At 42.4% G+C, this 19,198-nt stretch overlaps 1 non-coding gene across 1 annotated transcript; it reads left to right on the plus strand.

Moving 5' to 3' along the window:
• Positions 1-11,382: 11,382 nt before the first annotated feature.
• Positions 11,383-11,515, plus strand: LOC126014777 (small nucleolar RNA SNORA51). The gene has a single exon (XR_007497773.1). It is a non-coding gene; the product is annotated as a small nucleolar RNA SNORA51 (small nucleolar RNA).
• The last annotated feature ends 7,683 nt before the right edge of the window (positions 11,516-19,198 follow it).

Consider the following 19,198-nt stretch of genomic DNA (forward strand, 5'->3'; position numbering starts at 1 on the left):
TTCAAGATTGATTTAAAATCCTGTCTTCTGGCCTGATAATCCCCCCCGCCCCCCAGTCTATCCCCTCCTCTAATTTGAAGCTAATAATAACGCGTGCTTCAGTTTGGGCCTTCCATTAGTGCCACCCACCTGTCACCATGTGCTTTGTTTGATATTTATACTAAATCCTCCAAAACTTGTAAATGCAACATACCCACTAGGATGCAAAAAAAAAAACCTCTTAAGGATGAGTACATTTTTGTTTGTTTGGTTGGTTGGTTTGGTTTGGGGCCACACCCAGTGATGCTCAGGGTTTACTCCTGGCTATGCTCTCAGAAATCCCTCCTGGCTTGGAGGATCATATGGGTCGCCGGGGGATCCAACCAAAGTCGGTCCTAGGTTAGCACGTAGCAAAGCAAAGGCCCTACCGCTAGCAACACCGTTCTGACCCGAAGACTAGATTTTGATATTCTGTTTTTGTGAAAGGGGCCCCAAATGATACCTGGAGGCCAAACTGTGCTAGTTTACCCAGGTTGATGGTTCAGTGCAAGGATCTGAGGATAGAACACTATTGCATTCAGGGATCCTCAAATCTTCCCAGATGTGCTGGGGGTTCTCCAGGGATACACCAGACTATGCTGGGGCCTCCAGGGCTGCACCTAGAGATGCTCTGGGGACTTTGTAGACCCAGGAATAGAACTTCAACTGGGTGTATGCTAGGCATGTGCACTGAATTATCTCCCAGTTAGTATTCCTTACTTAATAAAAGTATTAGGGGCTTGATTTAGCTGTATTTCCATTATGTGACCTTTTTTTCACATGTCTTCCCTCTTCTAGATCTTTGGTTTTTGTTGTTTTGTTTTGTTTTATTTTGTTTTTTGGGTCACACCGGCGGAGCTCAGGGGTTACTCCTGGCTCTATGCTCAGAAGTCGCTGATCGACTGCGTGCAAGGCAAACAGTCCTAGCGCTGTACTATCTCTGAGGCCCCTCTTCTAGATCTTTTTTCTTTAATGATTTCTTATTAATATTTTCTTTTCTTGGGGGAGGAGGGTTATGAGCCACACCTGGTGATGCTGGTGCTCATAAATTATTCCTGGCTCTGTGCTCAGAAATTGGCCCTGGCAGACTCGGGGGGCCATATGGGATGGTGGGGATCGAACCCAGGTCCATCCTGGGTCCACAGCATGCAAGGCAAATGCCCTATCGCTGTGCTATTGCACCAACCCCATATTGAGAACATATTCAAGGGACTAGAGATAAAGTATGGCAGGTAGGGCACGGCCATGCATACGGTCAATCCAGGTTTGATCCCTAACATCTACTATGGTATTTAGCCCATCAAAAGTAATCCCTGCAGGCAGAGCCAGGAGTAAGGAAGCCCTAAGCACCACTTGGTGTGACCCAGGGCCTAAAAAATTAGTAAATACTATTAAAAATTTTTTTTCAAGACTAGAGAGAAAATATAGATGTTAAGGCACTTGCCTTACATGTGTGTAACCCTCAGTTCAAATCCTTGACACCACATATGTGCCACCTGAGCACAAAGCTAGGAATTACCTCCTGAGCACTGCCAGATGTAACACACACACACACACACACACACACACACACACACACACACACACACAACAATTTTTACTACATTACAAAATGCTATTTGGAACAAATTAGGTAGGAAGGACACTTTCTACTTTGCTCCAGCAGTTTTTATGGGTCACTGCCACACTGCCAGCAATAAGGTGATGCCAATCCTGACAGTTCAGAGATCAGTGCTCAGAGGGCGTGGTGATACTAGAGGTAAGGTGTCTGACTTGCCAGCGCTAGCCTAGGACTGACCACAGTTCGATCCCCGCCCCCCACCCCCCCCCCCCCGGTGTCCCATATGATCCCCCAAGCCAGGAGTAACCCCTGAGCATTACCGGGTGTGGCCAAAAAAAAAAAAAAAAAAAAAAAAAACAGAGATCAGTGCTCAAGGACCCAGATACTCTTAGGCTCAGCGCTGATTTTGGTTACCAGGATCACGCAGCAGGGTGGGAATTGTGCAGTGCTTGTAGAATCTAACTCCTTCCCAATCCTTCTGCTTTGTTGATTGGATTCTTATTGGCACAGATGATGCAAAGCAAGAGTAAAACTGTTGACATGTCTTCATCAGAATCCAGTATGATATAACACTCCTGGGGGGACCAGCTCACAGTACTTCTCCACACTTGAGTTGTTTGTTTACTTACTTAGGACCATCTCTGATGAAGCAGAACAAGCATAAATTTGAGGTTTTCTCTCTGGTAGTCTGTCTGAAGAATTCAGAGATCCTCTGTACTAATGTGACATTACAAAGTCGAATGGCTGTCTTAAAGATCTGAGTTCCAAGCTGATCTAGCTACTCCCCCACTCCCCCCAAAACATTATCTTTTCTTGAAAGATCAACTGACAGATAAACTAAGGTTGCTTTTATTTGAGAATTGATAAATATTTCTTCAAAATGAATGAAGAGAGCCTAACCCTTCAAGCAAAATTAATAAATAAAACTAACAGTTTTATTCTTTTTTCTCTCTCTTTCCATTTCCTAAATTAAACTATTTTCTTCACTTTTCTTTTTCATTTGTTTTAGCAATGCTCAGGCCATGCTCCTGGCTCTCTGCTAAGGGATCACTACAGGTGGTGTTTGGGGAATGATTCATAGTACAGGGACCAAACTCAACTCAGCTACATGCAAGACAATTGCCTCACCTTCTATACTATCTTTCTGGTCCCATTACTTTGTTAAAAAAAATAAAATAAAATAAAATAAAATAAAGGGGCCAGAGGGATAGCATGGAGATAGGGCATTTGCTTTGCATGCAGAAGGATTATGGTTCAAATCCCAGCATTTCATATGGTCTCCCGAGCCTGCCAGGAGCAATTTCTGAGCATAGAGCCAGGTGTAACCCCTGAGCGCTGCTGGGTGTGACCCAAATACAAAATAAATAAATAAATAAATAAAGGAATCAATAGCACATCAGGTAGGGTGTTTTTGCCTTGAATGCAGCTGACTTGGGTTGAACCCTAACATTTCATATGGTCCCTTGAGCCTGCGAGGAGTGATTTCTTTTCCTTTTTTCACATTTTTTATCTTTATTTAAACACCGTGTTACAAATATGATTGTAGTTGTATGATTACAGTCATATAAAGGACACCCCCCCTTCACCAGTGCAAGATTCCCACCACCAATTTCCCAGATATCCCTCCTCCCCACCCCATCCACACCTGTACTCGAGACAGGCTTTCTATTTCCCTCATTCATTCACATTGTTATGATAATTTTCAGTGTAGTTGTTGCTCTATCTGCACTCATCACTCTGAGTGGTGAGCTTCATGTCATGAGCTGCCCTTACATGGGTAAATGGAGGAAAATAATGGTTGGGACTGAGGCAGTAAGTGATTAGAAATGAGCTTTGTAGGGCAGTATCAAGGTCACAATACAAGATGGATATTATACATATATAAACTATATGCATATAATAATATCAATATATATTGTACGCATAGGGGCACTAGCCCCCGCATGGTTTTGGAAATGGAGACCAAGGAAAAAAATTTCCAGTGACTGTCCCAACATAAACCAGTGCTGCAACAGCCAGCCCTCCTCCCAAAGCGCATTCCCATTTGTGTACGAAGAGGTATTAAGAAAGCCTGATGACCCCTATAGAGTCCACCTGGACCGGCGCCCAGGGAAGGCATGGAATCCAGGAGAGAAAGAGGGGGACAGCTGGAAGCCTGCCAAGTCTCCCAGCACTCCCCAGGCTAGGGAGAAGGGCTCCGGCATGGAACTTCCCCAAAACCCCATACCTGTAAAGAGCTGGCCTCCAGAATCAAAGTGAAAACCGGAAGCCAGATATCTGCCCGCCCTCCTCCCCAAGCACCTCCTCCCTGGAGTACGGAGGGAGGGGGGAAGCCTGAGGACCGCTGAGTCCACCTGAACCCACTTCTGGCCATCTGGGCAGGCACCCAGGGAGGGCTTGGAGTCCAGGGGAGAAAGAGGAGGACGGCTGGGGCCTGCCAAGCCTCCCATTACTCCCCAGGCTAGGGAGAAGGCCTCTGGTATGGGGCTGAGGAGTGATTTCTAAGCGCAGAGCCAGGAGTAACCCAAGTGCCACAGGCTGTGTCCAAAAATTAAAAAAAAATGAAACCTATCAATTGCTATTACACCCCCTCTATTTCTAAATTCCAGAGAACTCACATCCTCTTATAAGCTTTTAAATCTATATAGTATGAAAATTTTATTTCTTAAAATATCATAGTACCCCCCAAAAAATTGTAGTACCCTAAAAAATATTGTAGTACCCAATGCATTGCTATGAAATTGAGATATCTTCTCTAGAAAAACAAAAGATACCCTTCAGCATCAAAACTAGGCCTCAAGTCAAATTTATTTATAAATCCTTGCCTTGTCTTACATTTTAGCAATAACTACATTATTGCTTTTAAGAATATGTTTTGTGAGCCAGAAATATAGCATGGAGGTAGGGCATTTGTCTTGCATGCAGAAGGACGGTGGTTCAAATTTCCGTGTCCCATATGGTCCCCCAAGCCTGCCAGGAGCGATTTCTGAGTGTAGAACCAGGAGTAACCCCTGAGTGCTGCCGGTATGACCCCCCCAAAAAATTTATATATATATATATATATATATATATATATATATATATATTTTGCTTTTTTTTGGTTTGGGTTTTCTTGTCAATTCAAAAGTAATCATTACAGGTTTGTACCTAAAAATATTCAATGTTACAGAAATAAAGAACCATGTTTATAATATAAGTATACTTAATGATTTTTCCTATAATGTAATTAATATTTTTTATTTATTTTTTTTTTTTAGTTTTTGGGCCACACCTGGCAGCGCTCAGGGGTTACTCCTGGCTGTCTGCTCAGAAATAGCTCCTGGCAGGCACGGGGGACCATATGGGACGCCGGGATTTGAACCAACCACCTTAGGTTCTGGATCGGTTGCTTGCAAGGCAAACGCCGCTGTGCTATCTCTCTGGCCCCATAATGTAATTAATTTAAAAGTTTCTGGTAATGTTCCTGATAATGCTCAAGACATACTTCTGGCTCTGTGCTCAAGGAACATTCCTGGTAGAGATTGGGAAGCCATAGGGGCACTGGCAAGTGCCTTACCTGCTATACTATCTCTCCAATTCCTTTTTAAATATTTTTTCTTATTAAATATTTTACACAAAACAGATCCTTTCTATATTTGCTCTTTTGTATTACCCATACTTACTTCAGAATCAAATTTTGGTCTTTTCTGTTTGTTTGTTTGTTTGTTTGTTTGTTTTGGTGTCTCACCTAGTGGTACTTGAGGATTATTCCTAGTTCTGTGCTCAGGAATCACTACTGGCAGGCTGTGGTGGTGGTGTGTGTGTGTGTGTGTGTGTGCGCACATGCATGTGCGTGTGCGTGTCTGTGTGTGTGTCTGTGAAATATATGGGATGCCAAGAATCAAACCTGGGCCAGCCACATGCAAAGCAAACACTCAACTTGCTGTGCTATGATTCCAACCCAGAATCATCTTTCCTTAAATCATAAATAGGAATTTGAATTTTTATTATCATTTATCAAATATGCTCCCTCTTTTAATTCCCAGTAAACAAGAACTTTATTGGAGAATGATCTTCAAATGGGAGCCAATTTAAAAAAACGTCTTTGGGGCCGGGCGGTGGCGCTGGAGGTAAGGTGCCTGCCTTACCTGCGCTAGCCTAGGAGACGGACCGCGGTTCGATCCCCCGGCGTCCCATATGGTCCCCCAAGCCAGGAGCGACTTCTGAGCGCATAGCCAGGAGTAACCCCTGAGCGTTACCGGGTATGGCCCAAAAACCAAAAAAAAACAAAAAACAAAAACAAAAAAAACGTCTTTATGCTTACAAAAATTCTAGGCTCCTGGGCTGCCAGAGAAATAATACAGCCCCTTTCTTTCCTGTGTAAGGCTCTGGGTATAATCCAGCAGGGAGAAAGAGGGGTGAAAGGAAATAAGAGAGAGGGGGTTGGAGGGGGAGAGAGAGAGGGAGAGAGAGAGAGAGAGAGAGAGAGAGAGAGAGAGAGAGAGAGAGAGACTTTAGAATCCTCTTTAGATTTTAATTTTTTAAATATTTTCGATTGATTTTGCCTAACTTCATCAGAAAAATCACTATCTATGGCCATGATAGAATTACAAAGAGTATTTTGTTAGTAATAAGACTAGAAACTTACAATTACTCCTTGAGTGATAGTATAGTGAGTAGGGTACTTGTCTGGCACATAATGAACTCAGATTAAATTCCTGGCATATTATTCCTGGCATATCACTCCCCAGGAGTGATCCGTGGGGATCCTCAACGTCAGGATTAAGACCTGAGCACTACTGGGTGTGAATCCCTCCTCTACCTTAAACATTACTCCTTGATTTATGCACTACAGAATGGCTGTTATTTTTAGTACATAAAAACAGCATTGGTCTCCTTATACAGCTTCATCAGTGGCCAGATACAATGTCAATAGGCAACAATATTTTGAAAGGAATATTTCCTTCTGAGTCATTAGTCTCAAGGTGGGTTTAAAATATTCACTATCCTATATTATAAACACACCTCTCATCCAGGCATTATTCTATTTATATAAAGCATAAATACATTCTATTTAGCATGACTCTTAAGAGCCCTAGGGTTTTCAGTATGACAAATGCACACTGGCTTCCATTTAAAGTTAATAGCAGCATTAGCCCCTAAGAGAACTAGCTTGTGCTAGGAAGTTTTAAAACCAGGCACTGGCTTCTTGCTCTCTATGAAAGTCCAAATGGAATCTACTTTATAATATCTACTTTATTTGGTCTACATTAAAAACCTGCAGCTTAGGGTAATCACTGGCTACAATTTCTGAATAATATGATATAGTTCTTTTCTAGTTTTGTTTTTATTTATTTGATTTTGGTGGGCCACATTTGGCGATGCTCAGGGTTTACTCCCGGCTCCACACTCAGGGAATACTCCTGATAAACATATGGTACCAGGGTTCAAACCCAATCTACCGCATACAAGGGAAGCTCTGCCCACTGTATTATCTCTCCAGCCACCACAAGCTTCACTTTCTTGCCCTCCTGAGTCTCTACAGCTGGCTTTTCCCCCTAAACTTTATGATCCAACTTCTGCTAGCTTCAACGGTTCCTTCTGCATCTTCCTTACTCTCTCAGCCGTGGGAATTGAACATAGTTGTGGGGCCGTCCCTGTATTTAGAGTTATGGCTATTCCAGTCTTCTTTCCAGACTATTAAAGCTTTCTCTAAGGGACCTAGTGGAGAGCCCTATGTCTAAGCAAGTCGAGCACACTGCTATTGTGACCCTCAGCACCACCGGCGATTTCCAGACACACCACAGTCAGGTGAGCACTGCACCTAAAGGATCTGACCCTCCAGCAAGCACCAAAGCCAAATACATTCTCCCACCACAACCAGCAAACATGAGAACATGTGCCAGCATCACAGCTAAGGAGGGTGCCCCCAGAGAGCACTATAGTGGATGCACAACAGACAGAATGTGCAAATTCTGCACACAGCCGAGAGCGCAGTCCTTCATCACAGCATCTGTATCAATATCAGCAGCAGAGAAAAGGGCTGGGAGAAACGGTGTTAGGGCTTTGAGGTAATTTCAGTTTCTTAGAATCTTGTGTGCCCAGGCTACCACTTTCATTTCCTTCAAGAAGTTTCCTTTGTATCTGATGTCACTGTTCAGGAAGAAAGACTTAGCTTTCAGTTCTTAGCTTTGGTCATGCCTTCCATCCTAAGCTTACTATCTCCTAACTTTTGATTTAAAGTACAAGATGAATAATATCTTCTTTTCATTCAAACACTTAGAAGCCACCATTGGGTTACTAATTTGACTGATTTCTTCATTTTGTTGGATCCCAAGGGCTAAGGAAGCCCATGAAGTGGGGGAGAGATGAGAGTGGCCAGTTGGCTAAAGTCAGATTTCATTTCAGTGGCCAATTCAGTATCCTGTCTTATGTGGCCACAGTTCCATGTGACCAGAGCAATTTCAACAAAAATATTAAGAAGCAGGGGCCTTGGCCAGAGAGATAGCACAGCAGTAAGACGTTTGTTTGCTTTGCACACAGCCAACTCAGGATGGATGGTGGTTCAACTCCCGGCATCCCATATGGTCCCACGAGACTGTCAGGGGTGATTTCTGAGCACAGAGTCAGAAGTAACCCCTGAGTGCCACTGGGTGGGTGTGACCCAAAAACAAACAAACAAACAAACTTGATGGCTGGAAAAATAATACAGGGAATAAGGTGGTAAAGCTCCTCCCTTAAAGCTTCCCACATGGTTTGATCGCAGGCACCACAGATGATCCCAGGAGCCTCACCAAGAGTAATTCCTGAGTGCAAAGTTTGGAATGGACCTGATTTTTATTGAAGCAGAAGCCTCATGTCACGATCTTTAGGGATTGGGGAGACGGGGGTCTGGAAGAAACACAGGCACAGTAAATAAATGTAAAGATAGAACAAGTTCAGGAAAACTTCCACCAGCAGGTAGATATATTAGCTGCTTCTCTCTGAGAACTGAAGCCTTTATTGGGAAGAGAAAGACCACCTCTTTGGGTATAGAATGTGTAGGGGTAAGGGACCAATCCAGAGGTATTTCAGTCCATGAGTGACAAGTACAAATGAAGAAGAATTATCCTGAAAAGAATGGAGTCCGGTTACTCCAACACTTTACCACAAGCAGCACCCCCTCAACCAACAATCACAACAAAATACAAAAATAGTAATTTGAGGCCCAAGAGATAGTATATATAGCAGGTAAGACGCTTGCCTTTTATGCAGCTGATACTGAATCTATTCTATCACCAAAGATGAGTCCCCTGAGCACTATCAAGAGTGATCCCTGAATACGGAGCCAGGAATAAGCCCTGAGCACTAGTGAATGAGGCCCTAAGTTAAAATTAAACAAAAATAGGGGCCGGGCGGTGGCGCTAAAGGTAAGGTGCCTGACTTGCCTGCACTAGCCTTGGATGGACCGAGGTTCGATCCCCCGGTGTCCCATATGGTCCCCCAAGCCAGGAGCAACTTCTGAGCACATAGCCAGGAGTAACCCCTGAGCGTTACTGGGTGTGGCCCAAAAACCAAAAAAATAAAAAAATAAAAAAATTAAATTAAATTAAATTAAACAAAAATAATAATAACTAGAGCAGAGAAACCTGGCAGGTGTCAACTTAGCTGGGAGATTAAAGTCTATACAATGACAACTGGTTGGTAATATGTTCAAACCCAGAATTCTAATCTATTCCTGATAGAGTGTCAAAATGAATTCCTTAATGATAACCAATAAACCTTACTAGGTAAGATACTAATAATAGGTATATGGAAACACTATTATCTGTTCAATTTCTACATAAATTTCAAAGTATTCTGCAGTATAAAGTCATTAACTTTTTTCCCCAAAGTCATCCAACTGCACTTAAAAAAGAAAAGGATATGATCTCTAATCCAAAAATATAATGCCAGTTAGATTTTTCTATATGGGAAAGTAGAATCAAATGAGCAGGTTATAGCTTTGCCCCTGCTGGACAGATCTGGCTGACAGTTATTTAAATAGGAAAGAAAGTATTCTGCTTTAAATTGGAAAAGATTACCCCCTGAATCCTTTATATTTCTTTGCACTCAGACATGTAATTTAACAAGATCAAAGCTGCATGGAAAGAGACTTTATTTTAAAGAAAGACACATAGCTTTCATTATTTCAGATAGATCATGCATTTAGAAGATGATTTCTTAGAACTGGGACTAGAGAGAAAAACTGAGTAATGGATTGTAATAAATAATATGTAATATATAAAAGAAATGACATTTTCTCAACCACTATAGTAAAATATATATTCACCACTAAGAGTAAACCATGCATCTTGATCCACACAAGTGAGTGTGATGATGGAAGAGATGGGAAAACTTATAATTTAATAAAAAAAAAAATAAGCACAGTAGACCATCCCAGTCAAGGATAAAAGGAGACAAAGAAAGCAGGGTAAATCAAATATGGCAAATCCAGAAGGAAACTAAGAAAAAAGATAAATGGACTGAAAAGGTTTCTTTTTTTTTTTTTTTTTTTTTTTTTTGGTTTTTTGGGCCACACCCGGCGTTGCTCTGGGGTTACTCCTGGCTGTCTGCTCAGAAATAGCTCCTGGCAGGCACAGGGGACCATATGGGACACCGGGATTCGAACCAACCACCTTTGGTCCTGGATCGGCTGCTTGCAAGGCAAACACCGCTGTGCTATCTCTCCGGGCCCTGAAAAGGTTTCTGGTTAAAAAAAAAAAGTATTAATCAAAAAAAATGTGTTAATCAATATGTTTACTTGTGCCTGGCTAAGTAAGTATGTTCAATAGAAAATTGGGAAATAGGGGCCGGAAAGATAGCATGGAGGTAGGGCATTTGCCTTGCATACAGATGGATGATGGCTTAAATCCTGACATCCCATATGATCCCCAGAGCCTGCCAGGAACGAATTCTGAGCATAGAGCCAGGAGTAACCCCTGAGCACTGCTGGTTGTGACCCAAAAACCAAAAAAAAAAAAAAAAAAAAGAAAAGAAAATTGGGAAATAAATGGGTCAAGAGGAGAGCTCAAAGGACTGGCGAGCATGCCTTGCCTATGCAGTCCCCAAATTCAAACCCTGACACCACTAATCCTAGTGCCACACATCAGCAAGTGTGACTATAGTGGTTTCCAGATATACCTGACTGAAAAGCATCACATTGGCAGTCCCAATCATTAAACCATCTGGCCTAATTCATCAAACTTCACCTAAAGTGACCTCCATGCCTGTTCAGCTTTGACTGAGAGCCTCACCCCAAAAAATTAGAAATAGGAATTATACAAGATCAGGCAAACTGATAGCATGCTTTGATATGTCGAGGTTAAGAGCCTTAGATCAGTATGAAAGCCTAATAGAAAAATAGAATTTGTGATGCCAGAGAGATAGTACAGGTGGATAAGGCACTTGCCTATATAAAGCCAACCTGGATTCAATCCCTGGCACTATATATGGTCCCTTGAGCCCCACCTAAAGTAATTCTTGAGCACTGAATCAGGAGTAAATACTGAGCACCACCAGGTGGGTGTTGTTCAAAACAATAATAATAATTTTACCAGTGCAACATTTCCATGACCAATATCCAAGTGTCCTTCCTCCCCACCCCACACCAGCCTATACTTTAGACAGGCTTTCTACTTCCCTCATTCAGTCACATTTTGTTATGATAGTTCTCAGTGTAATTATTTCTGTGACTGCACTAAATGATTCCTGTGGTGAGCTTGCACTGGTGAAGGGATTATATATATATATATATATAAAATATATATAAATATATATTAAAAAGAAAAAGAAAGAAAAGAAAAGTCCTCCCAATTCTTACCACAGGCTGTGATCTTTACACTGAGTGTATAGAAAGAGGAGGGACAGTAAATGCACCCCATATACACCTTAACACAGGCCCTTTGCCTGGTCTGTATTGTAAATTGGGGGACAAAAAATAAAAAAGGAATTTGTGGCAGCAAGGTGGTGCTAGAGGTAAGGTGTCTGCCTTGCAAGTGCTAGCCAAGAAGGACCGCGGTTTGATCCCCCTGAGTCCCATATGGTCCCCCCAAGCCAGGGGCAATTTCTGAGCACTTAGCCAGGAGTAACCCCTGAACATCAAATGGGTGTGGCCTGAAAAAACAACAAAAAAAATTTATGAATTAAATTTACCCTTATATAGTTTACATGCCAAGATCCCCATGTAGAAACAGTATACAGTTTTATACTAGAATTATATAACTTAATATTGAAAAAATCCCATAACTCAAACTGTTTATGCATCAACCCAAGATAAAAAAAAATTTTCTGCTAAGAAAGAAAAAGTTAAAAACTAAGGGGAAGATTTAGCATACCTGAATCTTTTATATTTGAAAAACTGGTATACATGTAAATGAGGTGAAACATTAACCAATATCATCTATAACAAGTCACTCTCAGTAAACTGGATCCTTGCAGTAAGCTGGATCCTTGTCACCATTCTCTTATGACTGTCTAGTAAGAGAGGAATGAAAGGGGCCTGGAGAGATAGCACAGTGGTGTTTGCCTTGCAAGCAGCCGATCCAGGACCAAAGGTGGTTGGTTCAAATCCCGGTGTCCCATATGGTCCCCCGTGCCTACCAGGAGCTATTTCTGAGCAGACAGCCAGGAGTATCCCCTGAGCACCGCCGGGTGTGGCCCAAAAACCAAAAGAGAGAGAGAGAGAGAGAGAGAGAGAGAGAGAGAGAGAGAGAGAGAGAGAGAGAGAGAGAGAGAGAGAGAGAGAGAGAGAGAGGAATGAAAGAGATGTGAACTCTGCACTGTTTTATATTTGCTTTGTTTTACTAATCATACAATTCATTGAACGCAAGAGAAAGTATAGAGTTCTAACAGTTTGGTTCCTATTTTGTTTTGGAGGGCCACATTGTGGGCTACTCAGGGACTATGCTCAGCTCAGGGCTCCAGGAGGTACTTGGCCAACCATAAAGTGCTGGAGATTGGACCTAAGCTGTCCACATTAAGCATGTGCTCAGTCTTTCAGCTGTTGCTCAGGCCCTTAAGTTATAATTGTTATAAGACAAGTATAAGTTTACATAACCACCACCTCAACATGAATTGATCCAACAAACTTTATCTTTTTTATTTTTTTTTTTGTTTTATTTTTGTTTTGGGATCACACCCATTGGCACTCAGGGGTTACTCCTGGATCTGCACTCAGAAATCACTCCTGGCAGGCTCAGGGATCATGTGGGATGCTAGGATTCAAACTACCTTCCATCCTGGATAGGCTAACACCTACCACTGTGCTATCTCTCTGGTCCATCTTTTTTTTTTAATCTAGATTGATTGATTGTTTTTGGGTCACACCCAGGGGCGCTCAGGGGTTACTCCTGGTTCTGCACTCATAAATCTCCCCTGGCAGGCTGGAGGACCATATGGGATGTCAGGAATTGAATTAGGTCCTTCCTGGATCAGCCATATGCAAGGCAAATGCTCTCTCTACTGCTGTATTATTTCTCTGGCCCCACCAACAAGCTTTTTTATCTGTTCTTTTATGTCACCTTGTTTTTCTTCATCATCACAGATTACAATTCCTCCTCCATCTCTTTCTCCTCCTCCTCCATTTTCTCTTCCTCCTCCTTCTCCTATCTCTTCATCTCCTCCTCCTCCATTCTTTCCATCTCCTCCTCTTCTTCCATTTCCTCTATCTCTTCCTCTTCTTCTTCCTCCTCTATCTCCTCCTCCTTCTCCTACACCTCTTCTCCATCTCCCCCTCCATCTCCTCCTCTTTTTCTTCCTCCTCCTGATCTTTCTTCCTCTTTTTCTTCTTCTGGTGGATGGGGCAACCATATGGTTTGCCAAGAATCAAAACTGGGTCAGCTGCATGCAAGATAAGTGCCTTATTTATTGTACTGCTTACTGACCCCATTCGTATTATTTCTTGGTGTTTTTTGGGGGGAGGGTAAGCACACCCATTGATTGTCTGTTATTTATTATATAAACATTTCTTCTTACTTCCGAACCTTAAGGAGGAAAATAGTGGAAAGAATAATATATGTTGAAGGGGAGAAGAAATATAAGGAAAAGAGTCTGGGTTGTAGAAAAGACACTATACAGAACACAGGATCCCCAATGATTTATTTGGACAGTATTAAACTCTTCAAGAGAAGGTCAGGAGATAGTACAAAGGTCAAGATTCTTGCATTGTATGTGACCAAGATTGTGGGATACAGACTATAATCCTCAAACATCCCTAGGAGTGACTCCTGAGCACAAAGCCGAGATTTTTCCTGAATATTGCTATGTGTAGCCACAAACAAAAAAGAATAAGTAAAAGTAAATAAATAAATAAAACCTCCCATGGAATTTCAGGTAAGGGGTTAGTTTAGTATACAGTACATGAAATGCAATCCCGGAATTCCTCAAGGAATACCATTTACTTATTAGTTTTACCTTTTTTTTTTTGGTTTTTGGTTTTTGGGTCACACCTGGCAGCTCTCTGGCTCTATGCTCAGAAATCGCTCCTGGCAGGCTCAGGAGACCATATGGGATGCCAGGATTTGAACCACCATCCTTCTGCGTGCAAGGCAAACGCCTTACCTCCGTGATATCTTTCCGGCCCCTAGTTTTACCATTTTGTTTTAATTTATAATTTGGGTGATTACATCTGGTTGTGCTCAGGGACTGTTCCTTACCCTGTGTATATCAGAGGGATTAATTACTCCTGGTGATTATTTGGGTACCATTGAATACTGGGTTTGAACCTGACCTCTTGTTTGCACGCCATTCCTTTGAATTAATTCCCAAGCCCTTAGTTTACAGTCTTAGCAACTAACATTTAACTCTGTTCTAAAAGATGCTATTATATATACAGCTGTTGTATCATATAAATTCTATTTTTAGTAATGTAAAGCAGAAAATATGTAAAAAGTTGGAGGAAGAAAGAATTGACTTATGTCTACTAGTCTTATATTTTATTATACAATTATTTGCTACACTTACTGGTAGAACACTGAAGTACAACTCACAGAAGAACTCTTAGAAGAATCTAAAGTTGACTTTCATATCCCACATTTTATAATTCTGTAAATAGATGCTACCAATCTGTACTGGGGGGAAATACAGTATTGATAATTGCTATTTGAAGTGAAAAAAAAAAACACAAACTAGAAGCACTTCATCTTAGAATGTATATATATACATATATATATTTATTTTTTTTTTTATTTTTTGGTTTTTGGGCCACACCCGGCGGTGCTCAGGGGTTACTCCTGGCTGTCTGCTCAGAAATAGCTCCTGGCAGGCACAGGGGACCATATGGGACAACAGGATTCGAACCAACCACCTTTGGTCCTTGATCGGCTGCTTGCAAGTCAAACGCCACTGTTCTATCTCTCCGGGCCCTAGAATGTATATTTTTATATATTTATGTTTTGTTTGGTTTGGTGATCCCATACTTGGTGGTGCTCAGGGTTTATGTCTGGCTCTATGCTCAACAAACACTCTTGGTGGGCTTTGAGGGCCATATCAGATACCAGGAACAGAACCTCGACAGCCATGTGTAAAGCAAGTACCCTACCCTCTATATTATCTCTCCAGCTCCAATTTTTAAGTAATTTGAAGTATATATACATTATGAGCAATCAATTTTCTGCTAAAAGACCACAAACAAAACTTTAATTTGTGATTCCCCATTCATTACTATGTATTTATTTTATCTTACCATGCTGTTTTAAAAGTAAATATTTTGGGGCCGGAAAGATAGCATAGAGGTAGGGTGTTTGCCTTGCATGCAGAAGGACAGTAGTTCGAATCCCGGCATCCCATACGTCCCCCGTGCCTGCCAGGAGCGATTTCTGAGCGTAGAACCAGAAGTAACCCCTGGGCGCTGCTGGGTGTGACCCCCCAAAAAAAACAAAAATAAAAAAAGTAAATATATTTATGTAATTACTGTTGTGTTTTTTTTGTTTTGTTTCTTTGTTGTACTGTTTTGGGAACACATCAGACCTTACTCCTGGCAGTAATGGGGTGGGGGAACTCATTGAGGTGCTCTGGGAAACATATAAGGTGCCCTGGATCATACCTGGGCAAAGTATATGCAAGGCATGTCCCTTCCCTCTCCTCTGTCTCTCCAACCTCACAGGCCCTCATTTAATGGGCTAATACTTTCAGATATTTTATTCTTCACCTCATTCCTTAATAAACCCTTGCCTTTAAGAACATTTGTCCTTCCATCAGGACTTTTTTTGCTCTCCTGTGTGATTCAAGTCCTACACATCTTGCAAGACTTGATTCTCCCAAGCTAAGCTAGTTGTGATTGGTATTTATGCCTCTTTATATAAACCCCTTTCCTTTCATACTGCAACTTTTCAGTATTGAGCTCCCTCTGTAGATGGGTCTGAGATTTTATAATATTTCTAGACAAACAATGCCACAGTTTTGTGGATGCTGGCAGAACCACGGAACCTCTGTCTGGGTCAGCAACTTAGAACCTGCATTTCCTACACAGCAGAAAGTGTGAAGTTCCTGTTGACCCTGGCTGCCTTTGTCACCAGTGGCAGGACGCCAGGTGATTGTTGAGCACGCAAAACCTCAAACAGGATTCTCAACTCCTTAATCAGCTGCCTCTTAATGGGGTTGTTTGCTACAAAAATCTTTGAAGAACATCCAGATTAGATGTGGCCCGCACCTCTGTCAGAAGATATGCAATAAATTTCAGAGATCCGCAGGGTTTGCCACGATAGACTGAAACATTATTGAGCAATTGCTGTGAAAAACTAGGGAGAAAAAAATAGTGTGTGTGTGTGTGTGTGTGTGTGTGTGTGTGTGTGTGTGTGTGTGTGTGTGTAAAGACTAAGTATGTATTTAATTGAACAATTTTTCAATTTTTTTTATTATTTACTGGTTTGGGGGCCACACCAGTTCTATGCACAGTCAAGACAACTGACTCTGCTCAGGACAATATGGGATGTCTGGGTCAACTGCAAGCAAGGCAAACACCCTACCCTCTGTGTTAGCACTTCAGCCACCCTGGATTCTTTCTCTTTCCCCTGAGTTTTAGGAGGTCTACTCCTGTCTCTGTGTTCATGTATAACTCCTGAAAGACTTGAGGGACTATATATTTCCCTGGGTGGTCACTTAAAAGATAAGCACCTTAACCACTGCAATATCAAACCAGTCTTCAATTGATCTTTTTTTGTGAGGGAGGGGAACACACCTAGCAATGCTTAGGGGTTATTCCTGGCTTTACATTCAGGAACTACTCCTGGCAGTACTCAGAAATACATGGAATGAAATGGAACTTATTCTATCTACGGATAGAACTTGTCTGTACAAGAACTTATCTGTAACCTACCAACTGTACTATCACTTCCTTCCACCCACCATGTGTTTTTTTTCCCCATTGGAACAAAATTATGTGAGTCTGATTGTATGCAGTAGTTCTCCCTGAATACCTGGTGATCCTTAGATAAGTTTCTTGTTTTGTTTTGTTTTGGACCACACCCGTTGATGCTCAGGGTCAACCTGGTTATGCGCTCAGAAATTGCTTCTGGCTTGGGGGGACCATAGGGACTCCTGGGAATGGAACCTCGGTCTGTCCTAACCTAGGCTAGCGCTTGCAAGGCAGACACCCATGCCCTCCGGCCCTGATCCTTAGATAAGTTCTGAGACCTATACTCTGTGCTCTGCCCAAGTTTTTCAGCCTGAACCTCACTTATCACCTTGAAAGTTTTTTGTGTTTTGAAGAAGGCTCAACTATCAGCTCCTTAGGGCCGGAGAGATAGCATGGAGGTAAGGTGTTTGCCTTGCATGAAGGTCATTGGTTTGAATCCCAGCATCCCATATGGTACCCTGACCCTGCCAGGAGCGATTTCTGAGCGTGGAGCCAGGAATAACACCTGAGCGCTACCGGTTGTGACCCAAAAACAACCAAACAAACAAAAGTATCAGCTCCTTAAAGTTATCCTTTGCTCGGGACAATTTTAGACTCTCAATTCCCAGTTAACTCCTACCAATCCTTCAAGATGGAGTTTAAGGGGGCTGGAGAGATAGCATGGAGGTAAGGCGTTTGCCTTGCATGCAGAAGGTCGGTGGTTCAAATCCTGGCATCCGATATGGTCCCCTGAGCCTGCTAGGAGCAATTTTTGAGCACAGAGCCAGGAGTAACCCCTGAGCGCTGCCGGGTATAACCCAAAAAACAAAAAACAAAAAAACAAACAAACAAACGGAAGGAGTTTAAGAGGCTGCAGAGATAGCTCAATGGACGCAAATGCATATTATACATGCTTCTCAACTGTGGGCTTTTTTCTCTTTATTTTTTTGTTTTGGTTTTTGGGTCACACCCATAAGCACTCAGGGACTACTCCTGGCTCTATGCTCAGAAATTGCTCCTGGCAGGCTTGGGAGGGGGAAACCATATGGGATGCCGAGATTCGAACCACAGTCCTTCTGCATGCAATGCAATGCCCTATCTCCATGCTATCTCTCTGGCCCAGCCATGTTTGATCCCTAACACAACATAGTTCTGCAAGCACTGAGCTAGGAGTATATCTTGAAAACTGCAAGGTGTGGCCTCAAACAAACAAACAAAAAAATCAAACAAGGGCCAGAGCGATAGCACAGTGAGTGGTAGGGCATTTGACTTGCACACGGCTCACCTGGGAAGTACCAGGGTTCGACCTCCAGCATCCCATATGGTCCCCCAGCCTGCCAGGGGCAATTTCTGAGTGCAGAGCCAGGAGTAACCCCTGAGCGCAACCACCAGATGTGGCCTAAAAATAAACAAACAAAAAACAACAACAACAACAAAAACGAAATCGCTCCTGACAGGCGATATGGGTGACCATATGGAATGCCGAGATTCGAACCAGCGTCCTTCAACATGCAAGGCAAATGCCCTATCTCCATTTTATCTCTCCGGCCCGAATTTAAGATTTTTTTGTGGGGCTGGAGAGATAGCATGCAGGTAGGGTGTTTGCCTTGCAAGCAGAAGGACGGTGGTTCGAATCCCAGCATCCCATATGGTCCCCCGAGCCTGCCAGGAGCGATTTCTGAGCATGGAGCCAGGAGTAACCCTTGAGTGCTGCCAGGTGTAACCCAAAAACAAAACAAACAAACAAAAAAGATGTTTTGTTTGAGGAAGACAAAATTGATTGGGTTCCTGTTTTATGTCTCAGAAACATTTTGTATTTTTTTCTTTATAAGCCAGGGATAACCAAGCAGTTATTTGTGTGGCATGTTTATTTATTTATTTATTTAGGTGGCACACCCAATGGTAAACTCTGGGGCTATTCCTAGATCTGTTCTCAGGAGTGAGGTGTGACCCCAGGGGTTTTGGCAGAGTCATGTGATGCTGGAGATTCAAATGAGGTTGGGGCAGGATGCTTGGCAAGCTCCTTAATCTTTGTACTATCTCTCCAGACCCTGTTTTGTTTTGTTTTGGTTTGGTCCTGGGTTTTGGGTCACACCTGGCAACCCTCAGGGGTTACTCCTGGCTTTTCATTCAGAAGAAGCCTGCTCCTGGCAGGCTCAGGGGACCATATGGGATGCCAGAATTTGAACTATGGTCGGTGCTGGGTTGGCTGCTTGCAAGGCAAACACCCTACCAATGTGCTATCTCTCCAGCCCGTTTTGTTTTATTTTAATTTTAATGTTTGTCTC

The sequence above is a fragment of the Suncus etruscus genome, chromosome 7 (assembly GCF_024139225.1).
Source record: "Suncus etruscus isolate mSunEtr1 chromosome 7, mSunEtr1.pri.cur, whole genome shotgun sequence".
In the NCBI taxonomy this organism is placed as follows: domain Eukaryota; kingdom Metazoa; phylum Chordata; class Mammalia; order Eulipotyphla; family Soricidae; genus Suncus; species Suncus etruscus.